Genomic DNA, 19,016 nt, shown 5'->3' with positions numbered 1-19,016 from the left:
GCCGATATTCGCAACCCTGCGCATATCTGCACATCGTCAAATGCTTAATCCCCGGACTGAGGCCCCATCTATGGAAGTACATTTATTTATATATGCAAAGTCTATCTAATTTATTCATTTCGCACGCAACCAATAATTGAATGTCCAGATTTATAATCAATGAATATTATTTATAAGTGTAAACTGATGAAACTGTATCATGTGATAAACCAGATATTTATCTGATAAGATTAGATATGATAAATAACCCAAACCAAATTTATTTACTTTATTACCTTTAAATATAACGGCAACGCTGAAATGATTGCACACCCACACAACCTTGTTATAAAAGGTATGACAATGCTTTACTTAAAGAATAGCTTCATTACAGATATTTGCAAATGCAGACTAACACAAGAAACATAAAACTGACTAGCTAATACTTAAACAGCAATTCTAAATCAAATCAAAATGGACACCTTTCAAGGACAGTGATCAGCCATGATTAAACCTCCTTCATAGTTACCTCCAGCCTCCCCGTGCTTGCTGGTTCTTCCTCAACTGCCTTTCTCCTCCCTCTATCACTCTGATATTTAAACCTTTATCACATTAATTAATTAATTACTCATAAGCATTGAGTCTTATTGGCAAGCTCTGCTTTCAATCATGATGTCATAATTAACCCAACACCCAACTTCAGTGGCCTTGTGGGTCTACGCATGTGTGGCCTTGTTCCCATATTATTCAGTTTGTGGAGTCTAGGTGTCTGTCCTTGTTCTCTGTTACATCAATAAGGCATTCTTAAACCCAGAAATCCAAAACAATATCTCATAAGAAATTACTTATTTCAGCAGTATTCTGAACGCCATCTTGTAACGAGATATGCAAGTCATGCCTAACAAAATGGCTGCTGCTTCTAACATATAATAACTGTTTAGCGCAAAGGGAAGGCCTCATACGCAATGAATAGTACATTGTGCAACAAGCTAAAGTCATCTGCAGCAATAATAGCGGCAGTCAGGAAAACAGAATATAATAAAAGCATAGATTTATTGATTAGTTGATTTTCTGTATTATCAGTCCATCCTCAACTTTTTTCATATCTCCGAAAAAAAGTTCATATCTCTCGTACTGTGCATCATTTGTTTCTCTCTTAATACATCGGAAAACCTTCTTGAAGCATTTCACTAGTATACAGAAAAATCAATAATATTATCTTGGCAAAAACATTAAACTTCTTAAAGCATATATAACATTGACTTATGCGAACCAGTTATTGGGGTTCAACCAAATAAACCAACTGTAGGGAATCACATCACTCACACCTGTTCAATAAACTAAATTTTTTTTCAACCCAAATAATTTCATTCAACTTTCTTTTTAATGTCACCATCCGTTTAGTATTTGTGATGCTTGTACCATATTTTAATTATATTCACAAATTCAAATACAATTTTATAAACTTGGGATAATGTAAATAAGTGTGTTTCTTTAATATACCATGTGTTACTTTCAAATCTTTATGTTGAATCACCACTGTATTAATTAGTAAAAGTACATTTTATTACAATAGATCTTGTTTGTAACCATTTAGAAACCTTATGTTTGTAAATATAGTATAATCCTTGTGGTAATATCCATGGCTTATGAGACAGTATGTTTGAGAAAACATCATAAGAAACAATTCAATGAGTACCCCTTTTTTTTTCTAGATGTTATACTAGCACACCCAACTCTGTCACATAACTACATGTTTTGTTGTACTCCAAAATATCTCCTGTTATTACACTCTTGACCAATTTTAAACCTAGGGAGAGTCAGTAACCTTATAAGATTCACTTGTGTAAATCCTACATAGAAAATTAAGTGTTGTTTGATTTGACTGCAAATATAAGTAGCCATTTACCCAACATTACCGGAGTGATACCGTAGATGACAATATAACCAACAACCAGTTTACCTTATTGTTCTTTTTATCAGCTCATGATGAGCGTCTAAGGAAGAAATGTCAGTTTGCATATAGATATTATGTTTGCACCATTGTTACCATCCTTACTTAGAATGCCTCTTCTTTACTGATACCTTACTAGATGTATTCTATCAATGGTTCTGGTGTGGATGTTCTTAGTTACTTTTATGTTATTACTCATATATTTATTTTAAACCTTCTAATTAGATTAACATATTGGCTATCAGTATTTTATTACCATCCTCTGATGCATACTGAAACCTGGGAGCATCAGTAGTATGATGTATATGTGTGTCTGTTATGATTATTACTATACTTGTGGGATTAAATTTAAAAGCAGAAGTAGAATACACCACCATGACTCTAGTAATACCTCTTTGATAACTATACACACTGTCCTTGCCAGCAACCAATCCCTGGTAACCCTCATTCACTATAAAAATATGAAAACTTAAAAAACAAAAATGACTTCTTCAGTTAGTGAGTGTATGGGAAACTTGGTCACTCATGGGGATCATTGTTTTACACCTTGTCCACAACCCGCAGGGACACCACTAAGGGTATCCCCCGATTCCGTGGACCTCTTCTTGCCCACAACCCGCAGGGACACCACTAAGGATGCCCCCCGATTCCGTGGACCTTGTCTTGGTCTGTGTGGGGGCCCTGGACAGGCCCATCATCAAATAAGTTTATTAAGTTAGAATCACAGTCACAATATTTATCTGCATCAGTTTCTATTTCTTTCAACTGATATCACCACCAGGTCGGAAACCTTCTTGCAGTGAGACGCATTAATTCAATTGGTTTGTTTCACAGGGACGGGTCTTGCCTTTGATCTATGAGACTTTTAATTGTAAGAATTTTCTCACTATTGCATAGTCTCCAGGCTGGACCTTATAACAACATCCCTTCATAAGCTTGTTTGCTTTTCTTATAAAGTATTTAGATGATGTGAGAATTAGAGTGCCAAGTCTGCTGCTGGATGTTGAATAGGGTTTGCTGGTCTCCCAAAAATAAAAAAAAAATGTATATATAAATTAAAATAATGATCTTATAAGGGGACAGGTTCAGTGGCTGCTGAGGAGTAGTGTGAATGTCATACAAAACCGAAGACAAAACTTCAAGTCAACTCATGGTAATTTCCACACCCACCCTAAATAATGTGTTCTCAATGTGCATTTGTTAACATGTTCAATTTTGACTAAAACCTTTTTAGTGTGTGGTGAGTGCAACCAAATTTTCATACCCATATTTTGACTTATTCCTTAGAATACCTTTCCTGTCAAAATATGTACCTCTATGATTTCTTTAATACCATATACCTCATGGGATAACATATCTGAATACAAATTTCTCAAAACATTTCTTTGCTGTAAAGGATGCTGTACATGGGACAGCTGGGATGTTCCTTCTAATCAAGATAACATCAGATACCATTTAAATATAATGACAATTTTAAATGCATATAAATTTCCCAAAAAATATTTTTAACCTTAGGAATGGACCAGTGGTAGGATAAATGTTTGATGGTTCTATAGGAATAATTTTCCTGAGTTCATTCTTCTGCAGATGCGTTTGGGCCTCTGCATAAGATGAAATCAACATACATGCCCTCTCTCTCCTTACATGGGTCATCCCATGGGCAGCTTCTGCATATGCCAGGAGGAGGGGTTTGGGGAGCTACTGGTCTGCCCCCACCATCTTTACATAGGCCATTAGCCTTTTGACTGTATCCATTCATCATCCATTGGCACATTCCTTTTAAATACACAACTCTTGATGTTTTATGAGCTTCTGCTAAAAAAACATTAAATTGTATAGTGGTGTGATTCACAACAGTGGCCATCTTATTTTTGTTACCAAGTGCAACAAGATCACTTTATAACATGTGAGCTTGACACTTAACAACTACTGCCTTTGCAGGGAGTTGCACAGCCTCAATGAGCTCCTTTACTTGCTGTGATATTAGCGTATTATATCACAGCAAAATCACGATGGAAAATGAGGATCTCTAAATCCAATACTACCGCATATCCCGTATATGGCCATCCTGAGTCTCCTTGTTGGTGACAACTACAATCTTTGTAGATGGTAGTGGCGTGTCAGAGATATCAGGTCTAATTGGAGAAATTTTGCTTTAAATATTCCTCACAATCATGTTCTAAATCCTGCCTCTCATCCATCCTCTGGGACTCCCGGGTCCCACCAGGTAGCAGAGTAGCAGGATTTAGCGTACCACACCTGACAATGGTCAGGTCATGTGGCGCTGGGAGCAAAAGTTCCCAACGAGAGAACCATGCACTGGAAATGTGTCTTGTCAGTGAAGAGTTCATTAGAAAAGATGTAGCATTAGAGACACATAGTGAGCGGTGTTCTGTAATTTCTATACAAAGGCTGCAGCAGCCGCCACAGTCCTTAAGCATGTTGGTAAAGCAGATGCCACTCGGTCAAGTGTGCAACTGTAGAACCTGATGGGTCTATGTGAACCCCCATGTATATGTGTTCAAACTCCCAAGGCCGCTGCTTGTTGTTCATTACAGTAAAGACAGGTATATGATAAATCTGATATATCCAGTGCTGTGGCTTCTGTCAGTGCGTTTATCAGAGCCTCAAATGAAGCAATGATGTCAGTATATTGTACTTTGTCAGCTCTGTGTCAGTTAGATTTAGTAGTAGTAATAGAAAAGGTGTCAGTAAGAGAGTCCTGTAAAGAATTTAAACACATCATTAGATCATAAACATATTGAATCAGCATTGTGGTAGCAATCATGCAACTCATTGTGGGACATAGTGGGGCTGTCCATAAAACTTTGGCTTAATTAAGTCCACGTATATTGGACTGTGCTGTAAATAAATGTAGTAAGTCCTGACTATCTGCTTTAAGAACTATGCAGATCATAAATCAATGATTAGATGACTGTAATAATCACATTGGGTAGATAACCTACAATAACAAAGTGTTGCAAATACTATGGGTATTAAATAGTATGCGTTGTTGTAAAATTTGAAAAAAAACTATTTCTTGTGGTCCATAGATGTTTAGAAACTTGTGACATGATTAGTAATGAAAAACTCATCAAAATCCTCTAACCCCGTGAGGGTCCTCATATCGGTTAGTGCCTTCTGACAGCAATCTCTCATGGATTCCTGTTAATAATACACAATTTCTTCCAAACCACTCTGAGAAAAAAATAATAATTAAATCATTACAAATATTTGAGAGAATATCATGATTAGTTGTACAGCAAATGCGATTACTAATAGCAGTACCTAGTAGTGCTGCACCTAATTGTGACCTCCATTCCTTATTTGTGGGCTCATATGCATGACCAATGGATCTAGTAAAGTGGCAACATGCAATCAGATAAATCAGTAAGCATAAAAATGCAACTCAATATGCATCTTATAATAATCACTATAAAATCTGTATTTTTCAATAAGGATTCTGCAGAGGTACCTGCAGACTCAATATTTTTTCTAAATAATTTCTTGTGGCTCAGTAATAATAATAATATTAATAATAATAATATTTTTTTTAAAACACTTGCTTTTTCTGTGCAAAATGAAATGCATCAATTTGTAAATTAATCTTTTCTCTGGAATAGTCACACCTCTATTGGCTGGGATTTAATTTAAATAAAACAAGCAAAAGCAATAGCATTATTAAGCTCAGACATCATATTAGCATTTGTCATTTGGAAAAAAAAAATGGCAGTTTTTAAACAGATGTTGACAAAACAACATTATCACTTGAGGAAAACAATGGGGAGGGGGCTGGAGGTCATCCTTGGGTATGGCTGATCACTGTCCCATACAGAACATTGCAATAACTTTAATCTATTCATTGTGCTTTTTCAAAAGGGTAAACAATATCTTCAATTCTAAAATCTTTCATGTCCTTGTTATGGAAAACAGTTCTGTGACACTCCTTGGATATTTCACATTATTTAGGAATAAAACTTTACTCTCTTATCAATCTCATTAACCATTTCCTGCCTTTAATCTCCTACAGAGTTATTTCTGATGTTACTCTCACCTCATCACTGAAAAAAACTTATTCCCTTCTGCTTTTTCAAAAATAAACAAAAAATTTCAAAATTATTCTTTTTTTTCCCCATTTTTTTCTTTTTCTCCCTAAGGCTCTAAAAGACATATCACCTCTCCTCACTTCTCACTGAACAGAATTAACCCCTCAGTGGGACAGTACAATCTTTCCAAACATATGTGGGTTAGTGGGATATACTATCTCAATTCTTGAAGCTTTCACCACCTGTCACCAGACCATTGCGCGTTCACTCTCATCAAATAATCATTACCTCACAGGTGCATCATCATCGCCAATTCCAACTAACTATGACCAGCATAGTATTTTCTATTCCTTCTCACTTGCTCACACTAGTCACATACTCAGAGAACTTTCTGTGATCCCATACAAATGCTTAAAACAGTGTTACCTCTTTCAAAGACAAAAATGTAAATAAAATAAATGAAAAATTTCCCCAAAAAACCTAACCTTGCGTTATGTGTCTGTCACTGTTATCACACCTACGCCTTCCACATACTGTCCTCTGTTATCAGTATAGTGGGCCACCTACTGTCCATCTCTGTTATCAGTATGGTGTTTCATCTACTGTCCTCTGTTATCAGTAGTCACGTGTCCCACCCCCACCCTGTCTTCTCTTGTTATGTTTCCCCATATATTCTACCTTGTACGTAGGTGGCAGATACCCCCTGTGAATCTCGCTACCGGTCAACACTCTTCACAGGAAAAAAATCAACTCATCAAATCAGAAAAAAAATTATATGCAATATGTCATTCTTTGTTACCATATCTGCACATTGTCTAAGTGATCATTACACGATTAGATCACTATCTCCCTTGGTTATCTAGCTAACTGTGGCCACAGTATTAACCCCTTAAGATACTCTATCAATTTAGTACCCTCCCCCTTTCAAAAACAAACAAAATTAAATAAACACAAATCAAAAACAAAACAAAAATTGGCTTAAAGAAAACCCCACAGCCTTGAGTCAGTTATCACTGATTACCTTCCATTCATAAGAATAAAAATAAACCCAGGATTTATCTGCGCATTACTCAAGGTATATCTGATTCAATATATGTATCCAGATTAAGCAAATAGGCAATAGAAATTGCCAACAGAAAACACGGTCTAATATGTCAATATGAACCTTTAAGAATAGATGTTATATTGGACTTATATCTCATCGATATATATATCACTTTTCTTATCCAAAATGTATTACTCATTAAATGGAAAAAAACATTGAATTCACATGATCATTTCCTGTTTCTTCACCTAACATGGACAACTCCTTATCTCGCATTACATCAACTGAATCCATCACTTTAGAGTTTCCAACTCACAGCTGCTTTGTTTAATAAACCAAAAAAATTAAATCAAAAACCCATAGCAGAAAAACATCAGTCCTACATTACGTACTTCATCTCCACAAGACAAGAAAAAACTTTACAATGAGATAAACTCGATCTTTCTTTGTTATAAACAATATTCCAATTAACTTTATTTATTCTGGTGGTAAAAATGAACTGTTACTTGGCTTACAATATTAGCGTCTACTCCTTTAAACTCTGTATTTTAACGGACCTCTGTCTATGGATATAAAGAAATTAGCTCAAACTGTTATTGTAATCAGACTGCTTGCTAGCTCTAACAATGCAACGTATATTTAATTATTTATTAACATTTTCTTATATAAACCATATACAGTAGAAAATCCGAGGGTTTCCAAACAATACAGATTATGGATAAATCATGCATTCCATTTCTTCCACATATTGCTGGCCAGACAACCAGAAAGAAACGTAAATGCACAATCTCCTCTACCTATCTCTAATCACCAAATTATAAGCACGGGAAAACCTACAACAAATATATGCAACTTCTTTCAAATTTATAGATTGGACAAACAAAGAAACTCTAATTATCAAAACAACCACTACAGATTAGTTACTTCAGCAATATCCTCAGCAGACAATATACACCAAACAATCCAACCGCGGTCAAAAAATAAAAACAAACAAAAAAAAATACGGTTATTTAAAGAATATTATTTTTTTTAAAAGTAGAAAATTTATTGCCAGCATAACCTTTATACCAATATGCTTGCTATAGTCTGCACGCTTTGCAAATAAACCAAAGAAATACTCTTCCTGACCCAAGCAATGTTGTTTACAACTTCTTGCCAAGTTTCTCGCTGCTCTCCTTATCTATTCTCTGACACAGAGAAGAAATGGGCGATGCGGGGGGGTTTAGCAAGCTGACAGTCTGCAAAATGCAGCGTTGTCTTTCCATGCCTTAAATTACGATCTATTTGTTTTATAATTAAATAGCGAAGTTGCTTCAAGTAATTGTGGATTACCATACCTTAACAGATGTTTGAGAAGATTAGGGTACACAAATGCACCGACTTTAAAAAAATTTCTACACATATTTTTTTTTTTTTTTTCCAATAGCTAATTTTTTTTTTTTTAAACTTTGATCTTCTCAATAACTGATAAAATATGGACACCAACCATCATTGAATCTCGCTGGGGCCTCCAACTGATAAACCAGATATTTATCTGATAAGATTAGATATGATAAATAACCCAAACCAAATTTATTTACTTTATTACCTTTAAATATAACGGCAACGCTGAAATGATTGCACACCCACACAACCTTGTTATAAAAGGTATGACAATGCTTTACTTAGAGAATATCTTCATTACAGATATTTGCAAATGCAGACTAACACAAGAAACATAAAACTGACTAGCTAATACTTAAACAGCAATTCTAAATCAAATCAAAATGGACACCTTTCAAGGACAGTGATCAGCCATGATTAAACCTCCTTCATAGTTACCTCCAGCCTCCCCGTGCTTGCTGGTTCTTCCTCAACTGCCTTTCTCCTCCCTCTATCACTCTGATATTTAAACCTTTATCACATTAATTAATTAATTACTCATAAGCATTGAGTCTTATTGGCAAGCTCTGCTTTCAATCATGATGTCATAATTAACCCAACACCCAACTTCAGTGGCCTTGTGGGTCTACGCATGTGTGGCCTTGTTCCCATATTATTCAGTTTGTGGAGTCTAGGTGTCTGTCCTTGTTCTCTGTTACATCAATAAGGCATTCTTAAACCCAGAAATCCAAAACAATATCTCATAAGAAATTACTTATTTCAGCAGTATTCTGAACGCCATCTTGTAACGAGATATGCAAGTCATGCCTAACAAAATGGCTGCTGCTTCTAACATATAATAACTGTTTAGCGCAAAGGGAAGGCCTCATACGCAATGAATAGTACATTGTGCAACAAGCTAAAGTCATCTGCAGCAATAATAGCGGCAGTCAGGAAAACAGAATATAATAAAAGCATAGATTTATTGATTAGTTGATTTTCTGTATTATCAGTGGATTACAAAATATAACAATACAGGTATTTATACATGATAACGATTATATATTCCAGCATCCTTAAATAAAGCTAACCTCAGTGTTAAATAATGTGTATGTGTATTACAGTGCTGGGAGGGGGCGTGGCTTATGAAGAAGCAGCCATTTTGTGATACCAAGTCTTTGTGTCCGCCATTTTAGATACCGCCGCATGGCATTCAAACATCTTATGGTAACTGTCGGCCATCTTAGATTCCACTACATGGCACACAAAGGAAACCTTAACAAAAGACTAATAACTTCCGCCTGGCAATCACACATACTGACTGTATGTTCATAATTCCTTTCCACAACATTTATTCCAAATTACCTCTAGCTTGCATCATACGATACGCTCAATCCTTACAATAACTCGCACATTCAGCAAACACACTTTACCTGCAGCATACACAATTGAATATCATTTGAGCTACAATGTACTTCTCTGTACAGAACACCTAACTGGCACATACAATCTATGGCCTTGTTATATCATACTCACATCACATGCCGATACACACACACCATCCGAGCATCATGCTATCAACATTTGTATCATATAAGTTGGATTTATACGATAGTTTATCTAGATATTCTCACATGATATCACACAAAGCATTAACACTCTGTTCTTGCATAGCCTTACACATGCATTCAAATACCAAGAATCCCTTTGAGAACAACACACTCTCTTTCATACAAAGAGTCCATACCATATACTACAGAACTCCTTTGCAACCAATCCCTTGGACACACACAGTGGCTAGTTTAACTATCCAGACACATAGCAGAGAAAAGCAAGCTATTTACACTCCTTGCATACAAACGATCCAGGAACTAGGCCTCTGCTTTTCCACATGGCAGTAGCAGGCTTAGACCTCACTTCATCCACATGTAAACGTACACGGTTATATCTACCAATTTAAGCATATCCTTGCTCACAAATCATAACAGCTACACATCCCACTATATAATCTACCGACTGCTGCTGCTATATAGCTATTGTGAACCACAATACAATCCATGAACTACAGGCTAGCTATACATCATTCACCCAGATCATTTTTAACTACAGACAGAAGCTTTCTTTGTCCAAACCATAGGATACGCTGGGCCTATGCACATGTTTATATCTGAAGACAGACTAAGAATGGAAGTTAACTACTTTTAAACTCTCTAGCATAATCCATTATTCCATAACCGGGGTCCTAGTACACAATACAATTATATGATACATAATACTTATCAAATCCAAATCCATATGTTATGGAAGGAGCCTCCCGGTGAAGCGAGACCCATCCTCTCTGTGTCTTGAACGAACAGCAAGTGACTATTTGATTTTCTCTGGCTTTCAAGAGAACTCTCGGGGGAGGAGTTGATCCTATTGTCTTCCCCTGGTATCACTTAGCTTATGTTTACAGTATCCGATGACTGGCTTAGCTGGATCCTTTTGCACATTCTATCCATTAGCTTATAGACACGCCCCTCTGATTGCTGTATCCTAATCTTATGTGAACTTATGATTCGTAATAACATGTGAGTGCAATATGATATGGAATTCTAATAACTGTCATCTGACAGTTATTATAATTTCGCACATTTTGAGTCCAAACATGACATTATGTTATATCTAAAAATATGTAAACTAATATTCGATCTTTTCCTTACTTATGAGATATGAATAATATTTATCTCAGACTATATTAATTTAGTGGGCATGATTATAATTATGATTATGGAAATTATATGCTGGGAGAAATTAGGCATTGACACCCTGCAAATGCAATGGTGAAAGAAATGGGGACACCAGAATACGTACTGCAACAACCAGGGTGAATACTAAGCAAGATACACACCACCAAAAATTTATCCTGCATTTGTAGAGGTCAAAATAAGAACTTTAATGCCCATGGCACGAAAATGGATAGATGGCCAACTCAGGAAGTGGATGTCCAGTGCAATTTAAACATTTGGGGTCCAACCACAGAGGAGGTGAACCAGGTCTCATTATTTGGGCCCTTTTTTCCCCCTTTTAGATGGGGCCTTGGGGACAGGGGCCTTTGGCTCAGATGGCTTGCGGCGTCTTCCCCTAGTGGACACAGGAGGGTCAGCAGAGGTGGAAGGTTGGGGAGCAGCTTGGGGTGGGCCAGCAGATGGGGGATTGTCCCTTAGGGACCTGGCGGTGGTCAGCAGCTCCGCAAGAAGTTCATTCTGGCGGCTGAGGTGTTGGCCAATGCTTTGCATGCCAGCCGCCAGAGTGTCATTCATGCGGTTCAAGGCCTCACACTGCTGCCTGTTTGTGGCCTTCCACTCCGCCAGAAATTCCCCAACCTGCTGCTGACGGATCGCAGCATCCACCCCTTGCTGCTCGATCCTCTCCAGCATCACCATCACGCTCTCATCCCATGTCTCCTGTGGCTGGGGCTGGGGGTGTCGTCTTGGTGGAGGCTGGACCACTTGCTCCACCTGTGGCTCTGCAGAGGAAGATGCTGCCGGTTCATCCTGGGTTTCTGCTTCTGCTAGGATAATAATTGAAAACAATGTCACCATCACATACGCACTAAAAAATATCTTTCAAAATACAATGCATTACTGTGACTTACCATCAAAAGCAGCAGCAAAGACCTCCGCCGGGAGCTCACTGTCCATATTGGAGATCCCCCTGACCTCGGCCACATCAATGACGTCCAAGGCGTCCTGCTCCAGGGGGGTATACTCCAAATGATCGGGCATAGGCCCTCTCCCGGTGGACATGCTGTGGTTGTACCGGTCAGTCATCTTCCTCTTCATTGCCGTTTTGAAGTCAGTCCACCTACAAGTTTAAAAATACAAATATCACCATGAGATATGTGCACCACTGTGCTACGTGACATTTCCTAGTGTGGGTGATCTTATGTTTTGTAGCCATATGTGTCCCACACACACATTAATGTCTCCATTAGGAGGCATTTCAGTGTCTCATCTCATTCATTAGGCCACTAAATGCACATACATAGATCACTATGCAGAAATGACATCATCCATGGCCAAATTATGCACCTCCACCTGTTGTGAAACTACACATTCCACCATAGCTTGACAGTGTGGTTATTATGGAGTAATTTAACTATGGGATGGCATACTGGGATGTGTAGTTTCTCACCAGCTACATGTGCACAGTTTGGTCATTCTTGTTTCAGTAGCATCATATGGAACATGTTACAACAACTCTTTCAAAAACACACTTTCTCTTGTCCCATCACATACTTCACATGAGCAGAACTGTGCCCATAACCTCACATCACACCAATGGTGCATGTTTCATATATCAATGTAGGTTATTAGACATGGTTGTGTTCACATGTGACATTGAAGTGTAGCACTATCTACAAACACACCTTTCTATTATTCTCAAAACATACATGTAACATATATACACACATATGACATTATCAGGGGGACAAACACACTTGCCTTTTCTTCACCGCTAGCCAATCTCTGACCACTGGTGACACCTGGTTCACTTCCTCTGTGATCTTGTCCCAAAGGTTTCTCCTTGCACTGGCACTTGGCTTCCTGGTTGCCAATTCTATCCATTCGCGTGCCCTGGGCACTAAAATTCTTAATTCTGCCTCTACAAATGCAGGGTTTCTCTTTCTGGTGGTGGTATCCTGCTCAGTCCTCACCCTAGATGTTGCAGCTTGTTTTCTGGTGGCCCCAGTTCTCTCACCATGCACCTGCTGGGTCACACCTGTTTGGAGAGATGCAACCTCTTGTTCTGGCTGGTTGCTTGGCCCTTGTGGAGCTGGTGGCATTGCAGTAGTGGCTGTTATTGAGGGGCCCCCTTGGTCTTGGGTCCTCCTTGTCCTCTCCTGCTCCCTCTGCCTCAACCTTTCAAGCAAGGATTCTGCTCTTGCTCTCTGGAGAGCGTCCTCAGCTGCGGAATCGTTTGAACTAGACATGTTTGCAGCAATTCTGGCCTGCATCTGACTGAATATTTATATGTTAATCTCCCGCCATGAACAAGGGGGCGTATATTTTTCCCCGCAATGTAGTTGCTAATTTACGCCGATATTTCCCGCCGATAATTGCCGCTTAAATTACGCAGGTCTCAACGCACCTGATCAATCACCTGTATATGCACATACACAGGTTGTGGAGCATTGTGTGCTACATCGTGAAATGTGTGCACCTGTCATTCCAATGATGAGTGTTGTCAGCTGGTATCTGTTGGAGTTCGTGTATGCTTTGTGAGTCACATTTCCAAACATCACGTTATAATACTTTCCTTACATATGTAATGAGTATGAAATTGTCATACACCAACATGTTGCATTGTGCCCCTTTTAGCAGCGTATTTATTAGTAGACGGTTGCGTGTATTCTTTTCCGCACACTGTATATACAGTACGTCTCTCCATGGAAATCGGTGTATTGTGCCCCTTTAAGCAGCGTATTTATTAGTAGACGGTTGCGTGTATTATTTTCCGCACACTGTATATACAGTTCCTCTCTATACATTGAATGCATGCTGTTGGTTATGGTGTGTGTATATCGGAACGGTCCGCGTAAGTTTCTATTCGCATCCAGTTTGTTAATGTAAGAAGGATTAATAAAGTTAATACCAAACAAACAATTTTTTACACCAATCAGCAAGCACCAAAAGTGATATATGTACCTGCAATTATTAACTGCGCCATTGCCACTATGACTTCAACCAGGGCTAGGGCGTTTTCGACCCAGGAGCTGTTGGCCTTGGTTGAGGTCATGGACCGTCACCTGGGGCCCAGGGGCCCATATGTGTCCAACATGGACAAGCGGCGGGCGTATACTGCTGCCCGCCGCCTAATCTACACCCGGACCGGCGTCCGCAGAAGCCTGGGCCAAGTGGAGCGGCGCTGGTCTGACCTGCGCCGGCGGCAGCCAGTCTTACTATCGACACTTCGCCGCCATATTGCCCGATGTAAGTTTTTATTACTAGTATGTCTGCGTTTTTTTGCAAATGATTTCTGTACTTTTTATAAATATGTTCCTGAGTATGTGGGTGTATATGGGGTGTATATGGGTGTATATGGGGTGTATATGGGTGTATATGGGGTGTATAGGGGGTGTATAGGGGGTGTATATGGGGTGTATAGGGGGTGTATATGGGGTGTATAGGGGGTGTATATGGGGTGTATAGGGGGTGTATATGGGGTGTATAGGGGGTGTATATGGGGTGTATATGGGGTGTATATGGGTGTATAGGGGGTGTATAGGGGGTGTATAGGGGGTGTATATGGGTGTATAGGGGTGTATAGGGGGTGTATAGGGGGTGTATAGGGGGTGTATATGGGGTGTATAGGGGGTGTATAGGGGGTGTATATGGGGTGTATAGGGGGTGTATAGGGGGGGTTAAAGTAGTTGCTCAGTTTTTGGGTGTAGCATATCAATTAGTTTGCATGATAAATGTCTGAAATATAACAGCAATGATAATTTGGAAGGTTATGAGCATGACTAATGTGAATTTTTCTTTCCCACTTTTTTATGAAACCCAATCTTCGATTTCTATGCCATCAACATGAACATTTCAGCACGGGCAAGAGCCCGCATAGAAGCCCGGGAGCAGGCAGCCCGGGACCAGGCAGCCCAGGAGCAGGCAGCCCAGGAGCAGCCGGAAGAGGAGGAGGAAGAGGAGGAGGAAGAGGAGGAGGAGACAATGGGTCAAGCTGGGGCCCACCAAATTTCGCCATCCCCTTCCCCCACCCCCTCCCCAACCCCCACCCCTTCCCCAACCCCCACCCCCTCCCCAACCCCCACCCCCACCCCCTCCCCAACCCCCACCCCCACCCCTTCCCCAACCCCCACCCCCACCCCCTCCCCAACCCCCACCCCCTCCCCAACCCCCACCCACACCCCCACCCCCTCCCCAACCCCCACCCCTTCCCCCTCCCCAACCCACACCCCCACCCCCTCCCCAACCCCCACCCCCTCCCCTACCCCCACCCCCTCCCCTACCCCCACCCCACCCCATTTCAAACCCCCCTACACCTCTCCACCACCCACCCCCAAACCTCTCCAATCCCCACTCACACCCACTACCAGTATCCCAAGTCCTATCCCATCCCCCTTGCTCCTGACCCCCCCAACCACCGCACACCCAACCAGCGGCGAGCAGGATGGCTCAAGTAGCCGTAAGTAAATAATGTGTCTAATGTTTACCTACACATTTCTACACATAAACAATCACAACAACCACATATGTGTATCCAACATCAACAATAGTTGCAACATATCACTGCAGGGCGACCATGAGGTGTGGCCTGTCCTTCTCCAGGAACAAGGGTCCCCTTGGTGGTTTTTTGGAGTGTGGCCATGCCTCACCCCTTGAATAATTGACATAACAGTACATCCAATGAGATATCCGACATTAGTGGTGTTGTAGTTATGTGGCTCCAGGTGTTGGGTAACTCCACTTCCCAGCATGATGTGCAACATAAATTTATAGATTGTTTTGTTAATAGTGTGTGAGGCCATGCGGATGCATGCTTTACAAACATAGCTTTAGGCCTATAATTTGTACAGCAATGTCCTAAATTTAAAATAGTAAGGAGTGCTTAAGCCGCAACAATGTCATAACCCTTAAATAGCACAGCCTAATTGTGAGGTTAGAGGAGAGTTCCCCAAAACCAAACTACCAATTGGGATACAGCATACATTCATCCAAGAAGGAGTAATTTAATTAATGTTATTTACTATGTACAGTATGTGTGTGTTAATATATTATTTTTTAGTACTGTGTTTACAGCAGACCCATCTTCAATGTAGTTTAAAAATGTATGTGGCCTTCACACATAACTCACAACTTTTTATTATGTACAAATACAACAAACATTTGTGTATGTTATATATTAATTTTTTTTTTTTATCCCTTCACTACAGACACTGAACAGCACCAGGAGGAGGTGGACAACATCTTGCGGGAGATATTCCTTACCCTTTTTTATTTAAATCTTTTTTTACGTTTGGAGGCCCGCATTTAATTTATTTTTATCCCCCCTTATTATGTTTGTTCATAATAAAAGTTTAAGTTCAGATAGAAGTTGCCTGTGTTTTTAATAATAAATATGTTAGAGGGCTTGTAAGGGTAGGTACATACAGATGTGTAATGTAAGTTATATTTGTAATTTGAGGTGAGGGGTAATGATTGATGTGTGAATGTGTGTGTTTTTGAGTAAAATAACACATAGTGAAAATGCATGAATGTTTAATGTTGTTAGATTAAAACATCACACATAACATCAGGGTAGGTATACATGTTACACATTTTGGACAAACTAATTATGGACATAATTTAGTACATATACAGAAACACCAACATAACTTGATTTAAAAGTAACAGCAATATGGGGACACATAGATAGTGATTAAAATGCCACATTAGAACATAACAAATATACATGTAATGAGGGTTAAAATGTTGTTTTATTAGGGTCTTTATTAAGGTAGACAATTGAGTTAATAGAAAACAATAATTGAATAACAATTAGAATAATTAATTAATTGTCTGATTTGTAGTTGAAAGGCAAGATTTGCAGGTCCATATATGTGAAGGGTATGCCAGCGTGCACGGACGTACGCTCACTCTCATGAGCGGTGACATAAGCTGAGTTTTCCATTGAAAACAATAGGGACCCGTCCGTGCAAGCTGGCGTACGCTCAGATCTCCGCAAGAAGTCGGTGGGAAGACGGACGAGAGACGTCCGTAAACGGTGGCGTACGCTCTGTTGTATGCCAGTTGTCGGAGTGTAAGGGCTGGCCCGTCCGTGTACGTTGGCGTACGCTCAATTCTTTGACGTTGTTTCTGGCCGTACGTATGCGGCTGAGTTGTGGGTGGACTTAACCCCAACGGCCGCGTACGGATAGCGTACGTTAATAGGGAACGTACGCACGTTTGGCCGCTCCGATCAGAATAACCTCCTTTGTGTATAGTATATATGGGAGTAACTCTCTCAGTGTATAGTATATATGGGAGTAACTCTAAGTGTATAGTATATATGGGAGTAACTCTCTCAGTGTATAGTATATATGGCAGTAACTCTCTCAGTGTATAGTATATATGACAGTAACTCTCTCAGTGTACAGTATAGTATATATAGGTGTAACTCTCTCAGTGTATAGTATATATGGGAGTAACTCTCTCAGTGTATAGTATATATGGGAGTAACTCTCTCAGTGTATAGTATATATGACAGTAACTCTCTCAGTGTATAGTATATATGACAGTAACTCTCTCAGTGTATAGTATATATGGGAGTAACTCTCTCAGTGTATAGTATATATGGGAGTAACTCTCTCAGTGTATAGTATATATGGGAGTAACTCTCTCAGTGTATAGTATATATGGGAGTCACTCTCTCAGTGTATAGTATATATGACAGTAACTCTCTCAGTGTATAGTATATATAGGTGTAACTCTCTCAGTGTATAGTATATATGGGAGTATCTCTCTCAGTGTATAGTATATATGACAGTAACTCTCTCAGTGTATAGTATATATAGGTGTAACTCTCTCAGGGTATAGGCAGTGCCGGATTTGCCCCTAGGCCAGTGAGGCACGGGCCTAGGGGCGGCACATTTTAAGGGCGGCAGCCAGCAGGGACGTTTCTACAGGGGGGACGAGCTGTGCACTGTGTGCAGCTGCACGGAGCAACGCACAGCTCATCCCACAGCAGCAACATCCCGCCGGTCTACCGCATCTCAGCGTCAGATCTGCGCCGGATCCGGGGCTGCTGCGGACAGGAGAGTTGCTGGCGGCAGCCTCACTGACAATATCCAGGGAGCGGAAGCTGGACAAATGAGAGCTCGCTGGCGGCATCATTCGCCGCACAATGGCTGATGAAGCTAGAGCCGCAACCCTCCTCCTTCACGCGCACACACTCCCGCTGCCTGTCATCCGCTCCCCGAGTGTCCGCCTGTGCACACTATGGGCTGCCGCTCCCTCCCTCAGCCTGTCAGGGTGCGTGACCCGGCTCCTAGCTCTTACCGCTATTGCTGCTGCTCCTTCTGCTGCCGCCCGGGTGTCTCAGCCCTCTCCCAGCCTGCCCTTGATTGCTGCGGTGGAGGACCACGGTGTCGTGGCTGCCGGTGCCTGGCCAAGAGGAAAAGGTAACTCCGGGGAGCAGCCCTCCTGATCTCCCTCCCTCCACTCTAACCTATTTTAAAAATCCCAAAGGGCTCCTCTCTCAGGCTCTAGGGGGCGGCCAAAAACTTGGTGCCTAGGGGCGGCCTGACCCCTAAATCCGGCCCTGGGTATAGTATATAAGACAGTATCTCTTAGTGTATAGTATATATGGTAGTAACACTCTCAGTGTATAGTATATATAGGTGTAACTCTCTCAGTGTATAGTATATATGGGAGTAACTCTCTCAGTTTATAGTATATATATGACAGTAACTCTCTCAGTGTATAGTATATATGGAAGTAACTCTCTCAGTGTATAGTATATATGACAGTAACTCCCTCAGTGTATAGTATATATGGGAGTAACTCTCTCAGTGTATAGTATATATGACAGTAACTCCCTCAGTGTATAGTATATATGGGAGTAACTCTCTCAGTGTATAGTATATATGACA

Source organism: Crinia signifera, chromosome 6, assembly GCF_055691185.1.
Source record: "Crinia signifera chromosome 6, ASM5569118v1, whole genome shotgun sequence".
NCBI classification, from domain to species: domain Eukaryota; kingdom Metazoa; phylum Chordata; class Amphibia; order Anura; family Myobatrachidae; genus Crinia; species Crinia signifera.
The sequence above is the reverse complement of the archived record's forward strand: the minus strand, read 5'-3'. Positions refer to the sequence as shown.